This window comes from Puma concolor, chromosome D2 (genome assembly GCF_028749965.1).
Source record: "Puma concolor isolate L17-30 chromosome D2, mPumCon1.1.hap2, whole genome shotgun sequence".
Lineage (NCBI taxonomy): Eukaryota > Metazoa > Chordata > Mammalia > Carnivora > Felidae > Puma > Puma concolor.
Window position 1 is genome coordinate 84,145,449 of NC_141677.1, and position 21,372 is coordinate 84,166,820.

Genomic DNA, 21,372 nt, shown 5'->3' on the forward strand with positions numbered 1-21,372 from the left:
GTAAAAGAAACCACCCGCATTCTCTATTTACATGTACTCTCCTCTGTGAAAAATGACATATGGACAGGGATGCTCCTCGCGGCATATTTGTCTTAGAAAACAGGTGGGGGGGCACCTGGGGGCTCAGCTGGTTAAGCGTGCGACTCGTGACTTGGTTTGGATCAGGACACGATGTCATAGTTCATAGGTTCCAGCCCCGCGTCGGGCTCTGGGCTAACAGCGCAGAGCCTGCTTGAGATTTTCTTCTCTCCCCTTCTCTCTGCCCCTCTCCCTCTTCTCCAACCAAATAAAGAAATAAACCATAAAAAAAAAAAAGAAAAGAAAACAGTTGGGAACAACCTAAGTGGCTTAGGACAGAAGCGCAGTTGAATAAATGTGGGTGTATCCACCCACAGGCTTCAAGTGGCTACAATGAATATTTGTATGAAGCGCATCCACAGAGTACAACAATTCAGGCGGCAGAAAATCCCTATGTGTATCTTTTTGTAAATGTCCAAGGTTCCTCTGGAAGGATAGGGAAGAAACTGGCTACCGACTTTGTCTCAGGAGAGACGAACCGGCTGTCAGGGGAATAAGGAAGTCAGCGAGACTTAGGTTTTTCAGTTTCATTTTTAAAAACGTTTTGTATTTTGAGCTGTGTGTGCACATTCCTTATTGTTTTAGGTATGATGTCAGCTGCCATTTAAGTAACAGAACCACATAACTTGACTACACACTCTAACCGCGATTCTGAACAGCATATAGCATAGAACTCAAATTGCTACCTACGTGTGTGTCGTGCATTTAACGTTTCTTCAAAAATCTTTCACTCGGTGCCATTTAAGGTGCTCGCTGAGTGCTGAAGATGCAACACTCATGGGGACTCGGCTTCTGGAGAAGGGATCCATGGAGACAGCTAGAGACCAACGCAGTAAGCAGTTAAAATAAAGGTGGCAAATCTAGTTACAACCATGACAGAGTAACAGATACCACATTTAGCCTCCTGCCATCCACAGGCATGAAACAGGAAAAAAAAAAAGTGTGTGGTAAAGGGTGTTTTTGGGTCAATGGACGGCCATCAACCTGGAGAGGATGGGGGCGTGGGAGATGGTCCCATTAACCCTGCGTGCTGGCAGGGACGACCTCTGGACGGCAGCCGGGAGAAGCAAAGTCACTCAGAGAGCAGCGTTCTTTCTGAGCAGAGGACACAGCTCCCAGTCTGTGGCCAGGAGGGCTGGAGCATATGAGGAGGGTACCGAAGCAGAAAAGTTGTGCAGAAAAGAAGCGATGGCTTTCTGCACGAGAGCCCTAAACTCTTCCCTCTCGTGTGAGCTGTGCATCATCAGGATGAAAACCTTGCTTCCTAAAGCCTCCCCGGGGGCTGTGAGAGTGGAGGGGATCCCAGGAGTTCTGACCAGCTAGGGTGGAAAGACCTCGTCAGATGCGTTAGGCGTTCAGTTCCGGGCTCAGAAAAACCATGCTTATGACTGGGGCTACCGGAGCTCTGGAGAAAGGGCTTCTATCAGCCTAAGCTGATAACGTGAAAACGAATCTAGACTCCCAAGAATGCAGACAATTAAAAAATTAGACGTGCAAGGGCGCCTGGGCGGCTCAGTCGGCTAAGCGTCCAACTTCGGCTTGGGTCATGATGTCCTGGTTCGTGAATTTGAGCCCCACATCAGGTTCTCTGCGGTCAGCGCAGAGCCCGCTTCGAATCCTCTCTCTCCCTCTCTCTCCTCCCCTTCCCCCCTCTCAAAAATAAATAAATATGTAAAAAAGTAGACGTGCAAAGGAACAGGAAAATAATCAGGACAAAAAGCATCAATAGATGCAAAGATGACACAGATCTTAAAATTAGCAAAGAGCTCAGAGGTGCCATTAGACGTACATCCGAGAATTTAAAGGAAAAGATGAAAAAACGCGGGGAACCCTGGCAGAGAAATAAAAATGAACCAAATAAAAATTCTGTGACCTAAAAATACAATATCTGAAAGGAAACACTGAATGGACTGAACAGAGGATTAAGCACTGCAGAAGGAAAGATTGGCAAACTTAAATATTCAGCTATAGGAACCTACCCAGACTGAATCACAGAGACAAAGAAGGACTTAAAGCTTTGGAAACCTTCAGTGACCCATGGGATAATATTGGGAGATATCACGTACATATAGTTGGAGTCCCAGAAATGGGAGAAAGTAGAAAATATTAAAAAAAAATAATAATGGCTGAAAATGTCCAAATTTCATGCAAACTATAAACCTATAAACCAAGAAGCCCAGCTCATCCTAAGTATGATAGACACAGAGAAAACTACACTAAGATGTGTCGTTTTATTTTATTTTATTTTATTTTATTTTTTCTTTTTTTTTTTTTTTTTTTTTGGTGCAAAAAGGTGATTCTGTTACAGCACCGGGACAGGACCCATGGGCAGAAAGAGCTGCCCTGGGATTGTGGGGAGTGACTGATCATACACTTCTGAGTTTGTGGAAGGAGGGGGGATACTATTTTAATCACATTTCTCAGAAAACAAGGAGACGATCTTAGAAGCAGCTGGAGGAAGAAGATGCATTTCCTAAAGTACGGATATAGGTAGTAAAGCATGAATGCCCCCCCCCCCCCAATGTAGCTCTGTGAAAGAAACCATAAGGGAAAAAGTTCATTGTATCATTCCATTGATATTGGGGCCCCTGGGCGGGGGGGGGGGGGGGGTGGCGCCTGGGGGGCTCAGTCAGTTGAGTGTCTGACTCTTGACTTTGGCTCAGGTCATGATCCAAGGGTGGTAGGATCAAGCCTTGTGTCAGGCTCCACACTCAGTGTGGAGTGTGCTTAAGATTCTCTCTCTCTTTCTCTCTCTCCCTATGCCCTCTCCCGCTCATGTGTGCTCGCGCTCTCTAGCTCTTTCTAAAACTAAAAAAAGAAAACACAAAAAACGACCCATGGTAAAAAGTACCAGAGCAGGGGCTGCTTTGGTGGGATTCGGGAATTTTCTGGGAAGGGACATGTGGGGACTTTCCAGGGTGATGGAAATGCGATTGGGACACTTTTTTGCGTATTTGTCTTTATTCATAAAATTCATTAAGATTTGTATAATTCACCTATATTATTCATCAACGAAAAGTAATGCAAGAAAAAAAAAAGAATTAAAATGCTCCGAGACCCCCCTGAAGGAGGAGACAACTGCTTGTTTTCCTCTTCCTCCATACCAATTCTGCCTTTTTTTTTTTTTTTTTTTTTTTTGTTTATCCTCCTAGAGAGCATTTCTGGCCCGAGTGTTTTAATTTTAGCTGACATCTGCTGGGGCCTTTAAGGTCAATGAGCATAATCTGTGTTACCCTGAACTCGAGCCCAAAGTCTCAGCCCTCAAATAAACGGAAGACAAGACACACAGCGAGGGTTAAGAGTAACGGTCTCAGGAAAACTCCCTCCAGCCTCCTGCGCATTACAGGAAGGGAGCTGCAGGGTTTGGGGGGGAGCAGGGCTCCCTAGGTGGGATTGAACAGGAAGTGCTGATGGGGGCTGATTTAACAAGCGCTGGGGCCTGGGTCTGAAAGAGGAAGATGGCTAAGTGGTCAGGATGGCAAGAGGGAGGGTAGATCCTTGAAGCCTAGGGTGAGAAGAGGGCAGCGGTCTCAGGTGTGAGAAGCTTGAGCAGGAAGAGATGCCGAACGGGGAGGGGTAAGAAGGATCAAGGGGCTTCCGTACGGGAACCAGCACGACCCTGGCTTCAATACCTCTGACAACATGCTTCAGCGTGACGATGACGGATGTCTTCAGACTCTAGAAGAAGTGAAGGGATGCTGCTTCATTCCTGGAAGAATCCAACAGAGAGGATGTTACCAGGAGACAGGAGCCATCTGCCCCTCATCATGTTACCAGGGCTGTTGACTTTCCAACAGCAGATGTCTGACAAAGGCGACTTGTTCCTCTCTTCTTGCATCACGGTCTCTGTCTCCACGGCCCCGCAGCGTTAACAAGCAAAACCGTGCTCCCCCGGGCTTTGAAACGGTGGCCTTCATGTACATCAGCCTGGCTCTGTAGGCCACCGCAGCAGGCACACTGAGACCTGGGTGATGTCACTGGCCTACCTGGGCCCACCCACCTGGGCTGCTCCCTGCGGGGACGCTGGAGGGGGGGCGGGGCAGGGGGAGGGGAGCCGCCTGTCCAGCTGGGCTCCGAACACATGCCTGCCTGGTGCTGCCTGCTGGGCCCCTCCTCCTCTGAGCTGCCAGCCCACATGTTTTCATTGACACCTCCTGGCTATCAGGGCTGTGTGAGGAGCCTGAGACGGAGATAGAGAGGTGCTGGAGTCCCGCATGGCACAGACCGTCTTGGGGGCTCAAAGCCCCGATGTGATCGGGGCGGGGTGGGGGGCTAGTGGCTGACCAGAATGACGGACATCAGACCAATGGGTACATCTCAGAGAGAGTAGCAGAGGACGGGAGTGCCAGGCGATTTTCCGGGGGCAGAGGGGAACAGCCCGGGTGGGGAAGAGCTGGGCTCCAACAGGGAAGGGGCGCAGGGGTGAGGGCCCAGAGCAGCCGAGATGTCAGGCAGAGGCGAATCCGAGGTGGGGGGAGAGGTAGAGACGGGGATGCTCGTGGAGAGGCTGAGTCAGAGCAAGACTGGCCTGAGATGGCGGGAGAAGGGACAAAGCTTTGTGGAGAAGCTCTCCTTTATTTGAGTCTTCTGCATACGGATGGTGGAGGGAGCCCTGGAGTGGGACCGGATCCCCCAGGCACAGTGGGGGCAGGACAGGAAGGGGAAGCGGAGTTCAAGATCTCCACTGTCGCACCCTCTTTACCTCCTGTGCAAGGCAAGCTTTACTCTGGGCAGGTCAACTGGTCTCAGCCAGCAGGTGCCCCATCCCTCCTCAGTCTTTGGGGTCGACAGCTCTGTGGGCAACAGCCCCTACTGCCCCAGGCGTCGCCTGGGGGCTATGATGCAAGGTCGGGATCTGTGACCTCACTGCCACCTTCTCCAGTTGGTTCCCGCATTCACAAACCCGGAGCAGTGAGGTCCCCACGGCAGGGATGCAATCTCCCTCAGGAAGGCCAGGTCTTGGAGCAAGCTTGGAACCGCAATGATGTTGCCTGTATCCTTTCTGCCCTCCGGATTGGAACGCCCGTGACTCTGCCACCTCCCTACATAGCGCACAGCAGGTCGCCTGGAGAGCAGTCCCCGAGAGCAGCAGGTCCCGACCCTGCCTGGCAGCGGCTTCTTCCTCCGTGTAGGTGGGTTTCCCTTTGCCAGGCTCTGCCTCCTGGACCACCAAGCCCCTCACCAACCAGGTGGTGACCCCATCCCCTCTTCAGCGAGGAGGACGCCGGCTCGGGAGATTTTCCGGGCTCTCTCTGTACTTCTCGGAACCAGAAGCGGTACAGGGTGCCGCGCGCTCCCTTGTACCCCCTGCGTGACCCAAAGCGTGTCCCCAGCCAGGTCACTTCCCGGTGCCCAGGGCCAAGGCGGGGTAGGAAGGGCCTTTCCCGCGCGGAAGAGCGCCCGTCACACCTATCCCCGTCGGTGGGCGCGCGGCTCCGGGCAGTGGCCCCCCACCCCGACCCCGGCCAGGGTCTCTCCCCGGAAGGGGCGCCAGCCTGGGAAGACGGACGTCCAGCGAGCGCGGCGGGGCGCCTCCAGGTGGGGCTGGCGCCCGTGGTGCGCTCCCCGCGCCGGACGGCAGGCGTCGCCCCCGCTCCTCGCTGCGCCGGCCCCCGCCCCCGCCGCGGAGCCCGAGCCCGAGCCGGAGCCCGAGCCCGAGCCCGAGCCCGAGCCCGAGCGCGAGCGGAGGAGGCGGCGGGACCCGGCAAATTTCCTGCTCGGCTGCGGGCGGCTGGAGGCTGCGCCGGCGGCGCCCGGACCCCGCGGCCTCCGCGCGTCCCCACGACCCTCCTTGGCGCCGGCGGGGACCGAGGGGCGCCCCGGAGGGCGGCGGGCGGGCGCCCGGGAGATGCGGAGCCGCCGCGGCGGCGCGATCGGCGCGACCGGACCGGCCCCCCCGAGGTGAGCGCGCGCGCGCGCGCGGGGTGCGGGCGGGGGCCGTGCGCCCCTCCGGGGACCGCGCGACCGGGGCGGTCGGAACAGGCCGGGGACGCCGCCTGGGCCGCCGCGGCGGGAGGGAGGGGCCGCGCCCGGGCGCCGGGTCTCGGAGCCGGGTCCCCAGCGGCCCCGCGGCGCGCCGGGTGCCGGCGGCTGGGGACGGCGCGACCCCGGCCTCGGCGCCTCGGACCCCTCCCCTCCCCCCCGCCCAACTTGGCCACCACCTCGGCGGCTCCCGCGCTCCCTCTCGGGAAACCCGCACCCGGAGCGCGTGTCTGCGGGTGGCGACAGTGCCGTGGGTCGGCGACAGGGACGTAGGTGAAAGCGGGCGAGACCGAGAGGGGGTCCCACGGGGTGTGTGGAGGGCCACACGATGCAGGCTTGGAGACGGGAGCCTTGTGAGAAAGTGACTCGGAGTTGCGCCAACTCTGGGAGGGGCGCGGGCCGCCGTGCGGGTGCCGCCCCGAGGGTCCCGCGCCCTCGCCTTGGCAGGGAGGGGAGCGTGGATGGCCGGAGGGCTCCCAGAGGTGCCGCGGGGACACCCCCGGCGGCGGGCAGGCCGGGCGGGCCCAGGCAGGACTGCCAGGATCCGCAGTGGCGGTGCGGTGACCTGTCAGAGCGCCTGGACCGGAGGTCAGCGCGGTGCCACGCCTGCGGGCTCGGGGGCCCCGACTGGGGACGGCTGGCAGACCCACGGGGAGAGACGCAGAGCCAAGCCCTGCCAGACCGTGCTGGACCTGGCCTAAATTCCTTCCTGGCGTGGCCAGCCTTTCCAGAAAGGTTAACGTTATGCTTGCCCAATTATATTAATTTGTCTTGAATCAGGACCACTCTAGCCGAGTTTCAACGCAGGAAACTCAAGGAAAGAAGAACGTGGCCCTGTGCTTGTGTTTTCCCGTGGAAGGCTGTTGAGTTGAATGCTGCTGGTGGCTTGGTTTAGAAATCACGGCCTCCCTGTTCAGTCCGCTCTTGACCCCGGGTGCCCCTTGACCCAGAGTGCCTGGAGGTCTTTGTGTCTCCATGATGGGTGAAATTCTGTCTCTGTGAAATAAAGACCCACGCCCATCCAAAGTGTGAGTGGAGGGGGCAGGGAGGGGAGAGCGTCTCTCCCAAACCCGTGCAATAAGCCCAAGGAGGGCCTCGATGGGGAGGTGGGGGAGGGGTGCTGGTGGCGTGGGTGGCTACGGCCAGCTCCTGACTGCGCTCTCCCTCGACCTCGCTGAGATGGGGCAGAGCTTTGTGTGCAAATAGCGTCAGGGGTGTGTGCTCCCTGAGCACAAGCTCTAGGCCTTCAGGGAGGAAAAGGCCAGCTGGTGATGTGGACCAGGCCCAAGAGATGGGTCTGTGTTCTCAGTCAGGAGCCTGTAGGCCACCCGGCCCTTCTCAGACTTGGCTGTGCCTCTGACTGTGACCCCAGGGACAGAGGTCTTCCATCGCTGGGGTGAGTGATACCCCCCGCCCCCGCAAGGAAAACAACAACAACAACAACCCTAGACTCCCCTTGTGTTGACGTGAGCCAGGAGCTGGTTTTGTCCCTACAGAAGGGAAGGTTTTAGATTGAAAACATATCAAAATCTATGGCATCGCCCCCCCCCACTCCCCCTCCCCCCGGAGCTGAGTCAGTGTGGGAAGTGGATGACGGAATTACAGTCCCTGGGGCCCCTGGGAGGCCCGGAGTGAGCCGGAAGCAGCGTGGCCTGGTCCCCATGCTGTGCACAGAGGCCACTTCTCAAAAGCGTGTGCAAACCACCCATCCCGAGAGTGGCCGCCGCAGCCGCGGGGGAAGGCGCGTCGGAGGGGCGGATGCCTGAGGAATCCACGGCATTTGCCGGGTGGTTAGTGATGAAGCCGAAATACAAATTTCAGTTGGTCAAAACCTAGGCCTCCTTCACACTGCGCCTCCGTGGGTCCGCTTGGCTCTGTGTCCACTGAGGTCATCGCAGCCCAGGCTGCCCCCTTTTATCAGACTCCCTCCTTGCAGGTCAGAGGGGAGTTTCTAGTCCAGACCGCCCCTCGGCAGTTCTCCTTCCCGGCTGCCCCCGTGACATTTCTCCCGGAATATCAGTGCCCCAGCTCGAGGTTCCCCAAGTCAGACCTCTGATCCTCCGCCCCCACCAGCCCAACACTGTCCGCCTGTTTTCCTTACCCGTCTGATGGCACCAGCCTGCCCACCGCCATGGAAAGAGAGGCTGGATTGTAGTTTCCCTGCGGACGATGTTGTACCCTCAGCATCCAGCCAAGCACCTGACAGTGGGCTGGTCATAACTGTCATCGGGCACATGAACCCATGAGGAAGTGAAACGTTTTAGGAGCCCATCTTCTGAAGCAGGTGAATTCGTGTCTTCTCAGTGGGCGTCAGCGGGGCTGGTAGGCGGCCACAACATCCTGCTGGGGTAGATTGGGCTGGTCACATCGCCAGTTCTTCTGGTGATGCCGAACGCACCTGCTGTGGACGGGGCTGGACCACAGAGACTCCAGATGACCCCCTGAGGAGGCAGGCTTGGGAGCAGTGAGGGGACACCGAGGCAGCCCTCCTCGTCCCTGCACTGGAGTTCCACCCTCAGAGCGCCTGCTGTCGAAACAGGAACGGATGTATCCATTGGGATCAAGACTGGCCTTCTTAATATTTGATTATCACTAAGGAGGAAACTGTGAGCTTCACGAGCATTTCCAGTTCTTCTTTGGCAGGTGCGTCCTAGTGAACCCATGGCTCGCCACTCCCTGAGGGCACTGCCGTGCTTTCCAGAGCCTCGGAGGTAGACCCTTGCTCCACGCCTGCTCTGAATCTCCTTCTCCTCTGTCTCCATCTTGAGGGACTGCTACTCATACCTCACAACCCACTTCAAATGCCTCAGGGCTCCCCACAGCCTTCCTGACCCCTCTACCTAAGAAAAATCTCTCTCTCTTTCAGTTCCACAGAAGGTTAACTCTACCTGTTCTGGAGCACTTATCAGACCCTATTTTGATTTCCAGTGGGCCTGTCCAAATAGTTTATCTCGTCTACCAGGTGGTCAGTGCTTCTAGGGTAGAGGATGTGTCTCTGAGAGTTTGGGCTTTGAGTTCAGGTATGGATTTACATAAATCCTGGCTCAGCTGTGACCTCGGCTGAGCTCTTCCAAATTGACACCTCGGTGTTCTCCTCCATAGAATGGGAGCGGTTTTGAGGGTGGCAGATGATACGTGGAAAGCGCAAGGCAGATGACTGGCACCCAGTAAACTGGGCCGGGCTACAACACCTGAAGTTGTGCCCTGCGTGCGGTAAAAGAACCAGCGACGTCTGAAGGAGTGAATTAACCGAGTCACAACTCGTATTAACAGATACATCTCGCTCGCCATCCGAAGCGCTGGGCCAGATCGGTAAGGTGTGACATGCTAGGTAACTTCATTTTTTGGTGATAATCCGGCGGATGATGTGAACGTTGTGTGATGAAGTATTTTACTCTCGTGACGTCGCCGCTTCCCTGTGCTCCAAGAACAAGCCCGTTCTTCAACGCGCTCCATTGACGCTGCGGGGTTAAGAGTGGTCTGTGAGGCAGAGAGGTGGTTCTTGCGTGTTGACCTGTGCTCGTGGACTGAATTAAGCCAGTCTGTGGGTGGGACAACGCACGAGTGAGCCAAACCCGCACCAGGACGTACTGTGGGCTGGAGCCGGGTGTGTGCGTCCAGGGTCTAGATCCCGGATCTAGAACTGGAACGGCTTGTGGACTAGAACACGTAAACCGTGGAGCTGTGGACTGCCCCCGACACGCTCAGGACTTAGCATTTCTTACCTCCGCAGAGGGAAGTGTGGCACCGGGCCGTCTCTGAGCCCCTCCGAGCGCCAGTGCCCCGAGCGGTCTCACCCTGTCCCCAGCCGGTGGAGGCAGCACCGCCGAATGTGCGCGATCGGATCGGATCCAGGGCCCCGGCTGCCTCCGGTTCTTGGCTCGTCCCTTCAGCCACGCCTGTCTCCGCTCTGGGTACCGGGTCTCCATAAAGTAGGATGTGGCCCGTGGGCACAGTGGGCGCGCTTTTGTTTCGAATACGGACCCCAGACACGCCACAGATGTATCTTGGAGGGTTAGCCCTCTCGTTACTTTGTCATCTGGAGTTTTGCCCCCGGAGCAGGGTGCTGGGTAATACTCCAGCTGCTTGGGGTTTTGGACCAGCCACATCCGAGGTGATGGGGTCTCACTGAATTTTACTAACTTCTCCAGCAAACACAGGTGCACAGCGTGGGGGGCTTCTGCCGGACACGGGCACGGAGATTCCTAGTTCAGGGCTTACTAAGCCAGCTTTCATTTCTTCTCTTGGTCTCGCTGCTGTTCCCCAAATGTCATTAGTCAAAGTCTGCCCCATCCAGGTGTTGTACTCAGGGAGTTTTGATGTGGTTCACAGCCTCTTTGAACTTGAACAGCACCCGGCTCCGAGCCAGAAATGTGGGTATAATGCCTTTCTTTCAACTACATAAATACTTCAAAAGGGCTGATCACGCTTACGAAATAGAAAAATTTCAACGCCGTGTTTCAGAAAAACAACTTTTATATCGATTCCTATCGAAATAGGAACCAAATAAGTACTTTTAAAGGCTGTCTATCTTAAAAATATCTTTCCAATACAAATATCTTTCCAATTAATATAGCCCATTCGTGCATCTTACATGAGAAAACCAAAAGGGTGAAAAAGTCTTCTTACACCCGGAAGCAAATAAAAACTCCATCAGGAGGTGAGGAAGGGGGGAAAAAAAAAGACCCTTGATTATGCGCTAAAATTCTCAAGTGTTTTGGTTAGGTGTTTTGATGTCAGTGTTTCTTGGGTGAAGAATGAGAATGGATAGGAAAACTTGGGCGGGCCCCAGGCTGGGGTGCCGGCAACACGGAATTTGACCCAGTAGGTGGGCTCATGGCGGAACGAGTGTCCAGGCTGCAGCCGTGTTCCCGAGACATGCGTGTGGCTGCGTGGTCCTCTCTGGGGATGGGGGGACGCCTGTGCGATGCCTGGGGCTCACAGGACATCCAGCTCTTGTAAGTGAAGTGTAGACATTGGAGGAAGCAAATGATAGTCCTGAGTGGGAGCCAGGCAGGGGCAGCGGAAGAGGCTGCTTGTAGAGGGCACTCCCAGCGAGGGTTTTACTTTTTCAGCACCGAGCTCGGAGCACAGACTGTGGAGCAGAGAGGCGGGGTCAGACTGAGACTCATGGCACGGAAGCTTTGGACAAGTGACTGACCCTTTCCCAGTGTTTTCTGGTCTCTCTAATGAGGACAGTGACACTTCCCAGACGGGGTTGGCGTGCGGCTGGACTGAGGTCACGTGTAGGGAGCCCAGTGTAGTGCCTGCCAAACCGGTCAGTGGCCTTTTCCTGTGCCCGGGAGTCAAGGGGGTGGCTGGCCTTCAGTCCAAGGATTGGCATAATCTGGGCTCGGATTTCTCTCCTGCCACATTCGCTTTGTCCTCAGGGCAAGTCACTTAATTCCCATTCTATAAACGCAGACATAATTTTCCAGTTATCAGTGCCTGTAAATCTATTTGGACGTTTCTAGCTGAACGTTAGTGACCGATTTTTGTACCGGGGGGGGGGGGGGGGGGGGTGCAAATGAGTTCCATTCTTCTCCTCAACCAAGATTTCAGAATGTCCCATCACATAACTACTTGATTACAATGTATTATTCAAAGTGACCCTTGAACGCAGCCTTTTTATGTTGTTTCCTATTCCAAAAGGACTTTGCAGTTTTCAGGCTATGTCTGTGTAGTAGGACTTTCGCGAGTCTCTTCCATTGGCTCTCAGCAGACCTGGCCCGGACTCCTTCGCCAACACACTTGAGTGCCCTGGGGGTGGGGGGGTGGGGGTGCCCCCGCTGGAGCAGAGCCCGGGCGAGTGGAAGGTCCTGCCCCGGCAGGTTCCTCATTAAACTTCGGGCGCTCTTGTCTTCCTTTCTTCTCTAGTTCAAAAGGCCGGCTTCAAAGGTGGACACCCACTTGTCCGATCTGATGTCACGGCCCCGAGGCCTATGCCCACCTCCCCTAGCAGTCTGCTCGTCTGGGTTCTCGTCATGGGATAAAGCTTTTATTTTGTTGTTTGAAATCCAGCACAGGTGGAAATCCCTCGGTGAGAAGGGCTGTGTCTTCAGTGTGGGCTCTCACGTTTGAGTTCTAGGGCTGACTCGCTTCCTGGGGGGGGGCTTGGGGTGAAGGGTTTAAGGAGACAGAGGAGGAGAAGAGCAAACGTGTAACAAAACCCACTTGCAGTGAAAGGCAGGGCTCTTTTTGAGGTGAGAGGGGATGGGCCTTTGGGGACCCCGTGTCCCGCCATGGAGACAAATAGATCTTCCCTTCGGAATGCTCTGCTGATTTTCTAGATTCCAGAAATGAGTGCTAGTGAATTAAGCTAAGCCAAGCATCTGTTCCTACAAATGTTCGTGTTTCTTTCCAGACGTTTCCTGTCCTCAGCGTACTTCTCCACTGTGGTACATACAGAAGAGAAAGTAAGAGAGGAGAGAGAGAAACAGAGTCAGAGTCAGAGACACAGAGAGAGACACACACACAGACTCTCAGACACTAACGTGTTTTTTCTTCCAGGATTTGTCATCTGAGGCTGCCTCCGCTTTCCCTTTAAACCCCGGGTGGGAGCCGGGGATTCTGGACACGTGTGGCCGAGACGTGTGGCCTGGGACAGTTTCAGAGGGCAAAAGGGTGGCATGGCTGGTGGCGTCAGCATATGGAGCTAATATTCAGAGCCAGGCCCTGGGAGTCTCTGACACAGGACCTGTCGTCCCCCACGGTTACAGGAGAAAACCAGAGTGAACGAACAAAAAGCCAGAAAACTTGTGTCTCTGTATTACGTGCACGGATCTCCGGGAACTCCATTTGGGCTAACAAAATGCTGCCTTCGGGCTCTACTTGCTTTAATGAGTAGAAAACATGTAAATGATCTTCCAAAGAGGGAGAAATATTCCAGCTTCTGAACTAGGTACGAACAAGCCCCTATGCGATCTTGGCTGAACTATGACACCCGTTAATGAAACTGGCCTTTGCTGCTGTCATTTCAAATCACCTCAAAACCTGCATGGTTACCAGTCAAATCAATTTCTTATCATTAACGCTTTTTTGTTTGTTAGTTCGTTTTTTTCAGGATATGGTTTTTCTGGCTCCCGGAGGAGCCTTGGTTTCATAAACAGCCGAATGGTTAAGTACTGGATGTAAAGATACTTTGAAACAGTAGCCCAGCCCCATCCTTAATTTTGAAGCCAGGCTGACTCAGCATTCTGTCTCCCCAAGCTTGTGGCAATACTTTATTAAGTGCATCAGTAATTCAATAAATTACTTTTTGCTAATGTGGCAAGCATCAGCTAAAGTTCAGTCATCTCTTGGAGATGTTATCCGTCCACCCGTTTAGATTCCTTTGAGCAAAAGCCTGATTTTGGCCCAATGTAATATAAGAATGCAAAAGCCAGAAATTTAATAATTTGGTACCACACCGTGCCAAGCTAGGCCCGCTCTGAGCTAGCCAACGATATTCTTTCAAAGGATATTTCTTGGTTTTCATCAAATACGTGCAGTGTTTACAAGTCTGTAAGGTCATTGAGAAGAGACAGGAATGTTAAACGTTTATTGGGTACCCACAGCATACGTGCTCTGTTTTTGTACTGGAGTTAGCAAAAAAAGTCATGGCACCTGCCCTGTGGGTGCTCTGCGTCTGTGGGAGGCAGAATGCATCACTTCCAGGGTGTGTTAAATGTAACGCTGGCTGCAGAGGGAGTCCTAGAGGGGCTTCACCGGAGAGAACAGGCTTGGTTTCCAAGGATGTATTCCTGGCAGCCAACACGTCTAGAACATTCCAGATGGACGGCCTTCCATGTGCTTGCCCAGCAGTGAGAAGTAGCCTGTTCTGTCTGGGGAGGGTGTGTGGGTGGAGCTGGAGCCCAGGGATGGACGGGAAGAGACAAGAGGCCTGGAGCATCTGAGATTTTCTCCAAGCTTTTGAAAGCCATTGAGGAGTGTGGGTCCACTTGATGGATCAACAGTTCTGAACCCGTTTGAGATCATGGCCGCCTTTGAGATTCGGATCATGGCTGCCTTTGAGATTCGGATCATGGCCGCCTTTGAGATTCCGAAGAAGAATATAGATGGGTTCATTCGTGGAAAACTGCATGTGGGCACACAGGTTTTTTGGGTTTGGTTTGGTGTTTACGGTTTCCAGAAAATCCTGCCTGACCAAAGCCCCACAGTTTTCGACTGAGGAGACGACATACATCCGGGCCAGACACATATCTAAGAGATGATGACGGCCTCAGATTGCGGGCTGCGTTTGAGGTGCCTTAGCAGAGCCAAATGGACCTCTTGAATACAGGTGGCTGACTCTACTAGAAATGGTCTGTCCGGTGGGAGTTTCATCTTCAGAGTGGCCGTGACAATGTCAGTGCTTCACTGTGCTATCTGTTCTATTGTCGTCTTATGAAAACTTCGGTTACAGAGAACATTCATGGGTATCGGGCAGTATTCCCAATACAGTAACATGGAATCGGTCATTAAATTATGGCTGTGTCATTGGGAGAGCCAGCTCTCCCAGGATGTGGGGTAAGAATGGGCTTATGAAGCTCAATGTGGCCGGTTATCATTGGCCTCTGACACGTCCAAACTGGGAGTCACCTGCTCCCTCTCAGGCACCCACAACTCTTGCCTTACGGATCTCAGAACTTGGAGCACCACATTTAAATTTCCGTTTCCAATGGAGAAAATCCATATGAAACAATGTGTTATCAAAGGGGTGGACTTTGCTCCTCTGGGGGACAGGCAGAAGGAGCCGTGGTCCCTGATGCACACCATATCCAGGGGACGGCTGACTTACGACCGGGTGGCTCCAGTCTGCCAAGCATCCTGGCAGAGTGGGGGGAAAGTCACACAGTTACAGCAGGAGCGACTGGAGGAGTTTCTGACCCTGGTCGAGCCTCTTTGCCGATTTCTCGACGAGCACGAGCCTTCCTCCAAACTCCAGTGACCTGGACCAAGTGGGAATCACAGTTCTGTCTTCCATTCTGGGGGAAGGAAGTTTTACTGAGGGTTCTCTGGCTGGTAAAACATCCTCGAAAGTCACGGTGGTCCTAGATGATGGCCTAGCCCCCATTGCATTAAATATCCGTTTTCTCCCTTCATTGTACAGTCAAGCTGGATCCTGGCAACCTTTCTGTGCAGAGCAGTCCCCAGGACTGACACAGGACTTGGCAATTCAGCTGTACATTTGTGCTCAGGAAACTGAATTCATTGCACACTGGAAAGCAACCTCTTAAATTTATTATCATCAAATAAAAGAAGAAAAGGCATTTAATCACTTTCAGTTTTTTCTTTATTTTTTAATATTTTATTTATTTTTTAGAGTGGCAGAGTTCAATGGGGGGAGGGGCAGAGAGAGAGGGAAACACAGAATCAGAAGCAGCTCCAGGCTCCGAGCTGTCAGCACAGAGCCCGACGTGGGGCTTGAACCCACGAACTGCGAGATCGTAACCTGAGCAGAAGTCAGACGCTCAACCGACTGAGTCACCCAGGTGCCCCTATTTTAATGTTTGCTTTTGAGAGAGACAGAGACAGAGTGCAAGGTGGGGAGGGGCAGAGAGAGAGACACAGAATCTGAAGCAGGCTCCGGGCTCCAAGCTGTCAGCACAGAGCCTGACGTGTGGCTCAAACTCACAAACCACGAGATTGTGACCTGAGCTTAACCAACTGAGCCACCCAGGCGCCCCTCTAGGTATTTCTTAATAACCATCCTCGTACGTTTTTAGGTGACCAAAAATATGTTTTCTGCACAAGTCTTCCAGTTTACCAAAAACCAAAGCCACTCGTACCTTTTCGCTTCAGATGGTTTCTCTGAGGTTTGGCGAACAATTTGACCGCCCTCGTGGAGTCTGAGCGGGTGGCCAGCTGTAATGTGGAGCCTGGGACTGGCCCAGGGTCACAGCCTCTGCCCCGGGAACCATTGTCCTGACCCAGATGAGCCTCTTTTCCTGTTCTGGCCGCCTTGGTGGGCTGACCCCTTCGTCCTGCCGTGTCTGCACCGTCCGTGTGGCAGGGTCTCAGGACGTGGAGGCCCCTTGCCTGCTTCCAGGAGGCGAAAGCACCTCACCTGTCTGTTTGGCTGGAGGTGCATCCCGACCCTGAGCGGGACCGGAAGGCGAGACCTCACTGCTCTGCACCTATCTCTTGTCCCCTCGGCCTAGGTCACGCCGGCCTGTTCTCCTTGGGTGTGGTTCCCGCCTGGAAACTGGCTTCCAGGTGTATTTTAGAAGGCCGTTGCAGGTGTATGTGCCGTGTGTAGCGTGGTTTTGTTTAGCGAATGATTTTTTATTTGTCATGTTGAAATGCATCCCCTGAATGGACGGTCAGGGCCGTGCGGAGATCAAAGGCATCGATTCAGGTTATTCTGCTTTGTGATGGATTCCGTTGTTGTCTTTTCTCTATAGCAGTGATTTGTACAAGTTTTGGGGAGATTATGCTTCCTTTAGCGGCCTGGCGTCTTGGCGGGCGGAGAAGCCTCAGAACTGGCTGGGGCCGAGGCTGGGGTGCAGCCTCCGGGGAAGGTTGCGTGAACCCCCGCACTGCACACGGGCGGGGCCCCTCCCTTCTGTCCAGGTTGGTGGCTGGACCGGGCAGACAGGAGGAGCATCCCTTACCCCTTTTCTGTGACCTAGTATCATTTTAACCCCCCCTCCCCGCCACCCCCACCCCCCAGAGCCACCAAGCCTGCAGACGCACAGAACTGCCACCCGAGTGCCTTGACCAAGAGAGGCTTGTCCCTTCTGTCCAGGCGGGCAGCTGCCAGACTAGTCCGCCACCTGGTGTTAGCGGCTTCGGTCAGTTCAAAGGGTTGCTTTTTTTAAGTTTATTTGTTTTGAGAAAGCAAGAGAGCGAGCACGAGCAGGGGAAGGGGCAGAGAGAGAGAATCCCAGCAGGCTCCACGGGGTCAGCACGGAGTCCTGGGCGGGGCTGGAAGTCATGAACCGTGAGATCATGACCTGAGCCGAAATCAAGAGTCGGTCGGTCGCTCAACGGACTGAGCCACCCCGGTGCCCCTCAGAGGGTTGCTTTAAAAAAACAAAAATTAATGTTTATTTTTGAGAGAGCGAGAGAGAGAGAGCGAGCAGGCAGGGGAAGGCAGAGAGAGAGGGAGACCCAGAATCCGAAGCAGGCTCCAGGCTCCGTGCTGTCAGCACAGAGCGCGATGCGGGGCTCAAACTCGTGAACTGCGAGATCATGACCTGAACCAAATAAGAGAGCTGATGTCAAATTTCTGTCGGCTGATGCTGGGACCTTGGGAGCTGCGGGCGTGGTCATTTACACAGCCCTTTCATTCGTTCGTTTGTTCATTCATTCATTCATTCAACAGATACTAATGGGAGACCTACCAGATGCTGAGGCTTCAGTGAGGAACAAAATCCACGGGTCCTGCCCTGTGTCCTTTACCTGGGGCCTGGGTGTCCCTGTCTTTCTGTCCATCTGCCCCTGAGATTCCCCTGAAAAGCCAGCAGTGCCCAGCTCAGCCTTGCTCTGGAGACCGTGTGTGGTGTGCGGGCCGGGGACAGTCATCGTGGGTGGCCCTGAGGCCCTGAGGTCCCCACAGGGGACCGGGAAGGCCTTTCCTGCTGGGAACTGTGTGGGTCCCACTTCCCTTCTGTGTGGACCCTGCCGGGCGTGTGTTCGTTAGAGGCCCTGCTGCTACTTAGGCTTTGATGACTGAGCTACGAGCAGCACAGGACGAAATCTGTCTCGGAGTCCGTGTGGTCCCTGTGAGTCTGCTCCTGACTACAGCGTACAGAGGAGACTGGACTCAGGCCAAGGGGGCTGGGCAGCAGCATCACACAGAGCGGCTGCGGTCGGGGCCTGCCCTCCCCCCAGCTCTCTCCCTGGCTCCCATCTTCCCACCCACCCTACTCTTGTTTTCCCACCCACAAATACCACCAAGGCCTCTTCTTCCAGAACCCCAGACCCCACTGAGCTCTCCGTCCTTCCCGTCCGCTGGGGACGCTTGAGTTAGTGGAGCGAGTGCTGTGACCCCGGCCCCCGGCCCCAGTGGCACTGACCGCGGTTCTGCCAGCAGCCGTGGCTGCCCCACCATGTGCTCCTGCCCAGGCCAGAGGCCCTGAGAGCTGGTTCTTAGCCCGTCAGAGCGGCTGGCATGCCATTCTTTTCACATGAGTAATAGCAAAGCTGGTCCAAGAAATGTCCAGTATTTTCCCCCTGCGGTTGCCAAGTCTCAAGGGGATGGCCCGATGGCCTCATCACATGAGCAGTCTGGGGGGACAGCCTCCTGGGTCCTGGCCCTGCCTCAGGGGTCTGTCCGGGACCCGGGGCGAGAAGTGCAAGCCTGTGAGGAACCAGACAATGGGACGATTTGCCCCTTTGCTTCTGACTGAAAATCACTTCGAGTGTGTTTGAAGGGCTCTGTAGAGACTTTCTGCTTTGAGCCAAGTCCTCTCAAGGTACCCCACAACGTCTGTTGGCATCACGATCTTTCTTTCATGCAGTATCCAAACATTTCACTTCCGGGCATCTCTGGCAAGAGTTGGTTGAGTCTGGGGTTGGGGGTTAACCGCCTGGCACTCATTTGCCGCTGCCTGATTTCTGGTGGGTGAGGGCTGAGCCCCTTAAATGAGCAGAGCGGATCCGAGCGAGCAGATCTTGTCCGGCTGGAGGGGGGTGACTTCTCTGCAGGCTTCAGCTGCAAGATATCCACATCACGTGCAAGGTGCATTTGGTGGGGGGCGGGGGGAGGTTAAACACTGTGTCGAGATGCATGAAAAATCACATTAAGCCCCGTGCGAGGCCAGAGATGTTTCTGGGAAACTGGGTGTCTGAACAAATTACCGGAAGGTGTGAGGACAAACTCAAGCATTTTGATTGAGAAAGAGTTTGTGCTCTTAATGGGGATGAGTTACAGGGGCACAGTCATGACATTTGTCATCAGAAAGGCCAAGGGAAGGTGGGCGACATGTTGTTGAGACCCGGGAGCAGGTGGGTTGTGCTTTGTCAGCGGGGTTTCGCCGCCTCCCTGCCGTCGGTATGTTTGTCCTCTGCCCACCTTCCCTCGCTGTACTTGGGGAACATTTAACGACCCAAGCAATAAAACCTTCAAGATTACCCAGGACAACCTGGGCAGATGTTCAAGAGGGTCCCATTGGGTTATGGAACATGGAAGAATTGACATGCCCCACATAACTTGGGGCTTTCCTAAAGATTCTTGGTAATACATAATTTTTTGATGTTTATTTATTTGTGTGTGTGTGTGTGTGTGTGTGTGTGAGAGAGAGAGAGAGAGAGAGAGAGAGAGAAAGCACAATAAGGAGAGGGGCAGAGAGAGAGGGAGACACAGAATCCGAAACAGGCTCCAGTCTCTGAGCTGTCAGCACAGAGCCCAACGCGGGGCTCGAACCCACGAACCGTGAGATCATGACCCGAGCCGAAGTCAGATGCTTAACTGACTGAGCCGCCCAGGCACCCCCTTGGTAATACATAATTCTTCAATCTAGAAGTTACTGAATGTTGGTACAACTGTAGGCGAGCTTGCGACAGAGTCGCTGTTGTGATGCATAAACAGATCGAGAACACCTCACCCATCGGCACCATGTGTCTGCATTTGGAGGAGGCCCTGGGATTCCTGGAAATGCACGTTCCCGGGCACAGAAGAGGCTGCTCCTGTCAACTATGCTGATGCGGTTTTCCGAGCGCCGGGACAGAATTGGTGGCTCTCCCTCACCTCACCTGCCCGAAGCCAGCACCCCTGCAGGCTTGGCCGGCACTCGAAGAAGACCCATTTCCATGACCGGCAAAGTGACACTGGTGGTGGGGCAGGAGGCCTCCGTTCCCCTCCACGGGGATCCACCCACAGCACTGCGGGAGCATCTTCCTGTCCCAGCAACTGCCTTCCCCCAGAGAGAGCGATCCCAGAGGAAGCGAGGCAGAAGCCACAACCTCTTTTGGGACCTGACCTCAGAAGTCATCTTGTCTTCCCCGCAGTGTCCTGTGGGTCACACAGGTTGGCCCCTTTCATGTGGGGAAGAAGGAGCGGCTCTTTCCCGAGGGTACATGCTGGTGAGGAACCCTCGTTTTTCATTATCTTGGGTGTGTGGGTTGTGGCTTTTAGCTGGAGGCCACCGAATCTGACTCTGGTTAACTTACCAAGAAAAGGAACTGGACAGAAGTTACTGGATAGTTCTCAGAATCAACCGGAAGTCTGGAGAACAAGGTTCAGAAAGGGGGCAGGAGCCCGGGAGGCTCTCAACCACAATTAAAGTCCAGCCGCGGGAAGCTTTTGGTAAGGATGTGGCCTGTGGTCCATGGCGCTGAAGCTCCTGGGCATTGCTGGCACCGGCCTGTCACAGCTGTGGCTTCTGCGGACACTTCTGAAACGTCCCTGGGTCTGTGACTCACCCCGAAGAGCCGAAGGCTTGGGTAGGATTGATTGTCGGAGCCTGCATCACCTCCCTGCTGAAGTTTGGCTACAGGTGCATGGAGGGCGGGGCCGGCGGGTGGGACCCTGCCCTGGGACCTGTAAGAGGGATGCCAGGACGTAGGAAGAGGGTATAGATGCGGAGGGCAGCCCCCAAGCAGCAGACGTTCAGCCACCTGGTTTGTGCTGAGCTCCAGGGTTATTTTTCATCTCAGATATACCCAGTATCACAGCATTAACATAGTCCTGAAAAGTTACCTTGACTCGGATTGTGGTTTACATACACTGGCTAAGCTTAGTACCTTTTAGAAAAACGCAGATAATCCTTTTGTAAAGCAGCTAATCCTTTTAGAGAACAAATGGTCACTTCTTAGCCATTTTATTTGTAAAGATCCAGACCCCTATGTTGGGTTTTCTCAAGGCAGAGTTTCAGGCGTCCAGGTTTTCTCTTTTGCTCAGAGTGAGGAAACGTTTCAGGTTTGTAGATAACTCCTTGTAATGTCTCATGCTGTGTGAAAACAAGAAGCTGAGTTTTTTGTTTTTTGTTTTTTTTGTTTTTTGTTTTTTTTTCCTCCGCTGTAATAGATTCTTGTCTGGAAGGAAGTATGGGCTATTAAACTTTTTAAGCAGCTTCTGTTTATTTTCTCTTACCTATAAGGCTGTTTAAGGAGCCAGTTTAACTGGAGCATTTGCATGAGGGAGGAAGCAGGCGTTTTTAGTTGTTACACCTGGTAGGTCACATTTGGAAGATTCACCATTAACATTCATTTTTTTCCTCCCGTAAGAGGCTTTCCCATTACAGCGGGAATATTTTGTTCCATTTCTTAGAGCTGCTCTCACGTTTCCTGGATCACAGAGCGGGGCCCCGAGGTGACAGCTGGGCAGGAGCCTGGACGGGGTGGGCTTGGTGAGCCAGATGGAGACTAGACTCTCCGCTCCAGTCT

General features: G+C 54.1%; 1 protein-coding gene across 1 annotated transcript in view; it reads left to right on the plus strand.

Moving 5' to 3' along the window:
- The first annotated feature begins 5,716 nt into the window (after positions 1 to 5,716).
- The window catches only part of PTPRE (protein tyrosine phosphatase receptor type E), a 162,832-nt gene continuing 147,176 nt past the window's right edge, over positions 5,717 to 21,372 (plus strand). Inside the window, exon 1 of the mRNA XM_086681174.1 lies at positions 5,717 to 5,979. The gene's annotated coding sequence lies outside the window, so the exon portion shown is untranslated. The remainder of the gene's footprint in view (positions 5,980 to 21,372) is intronic.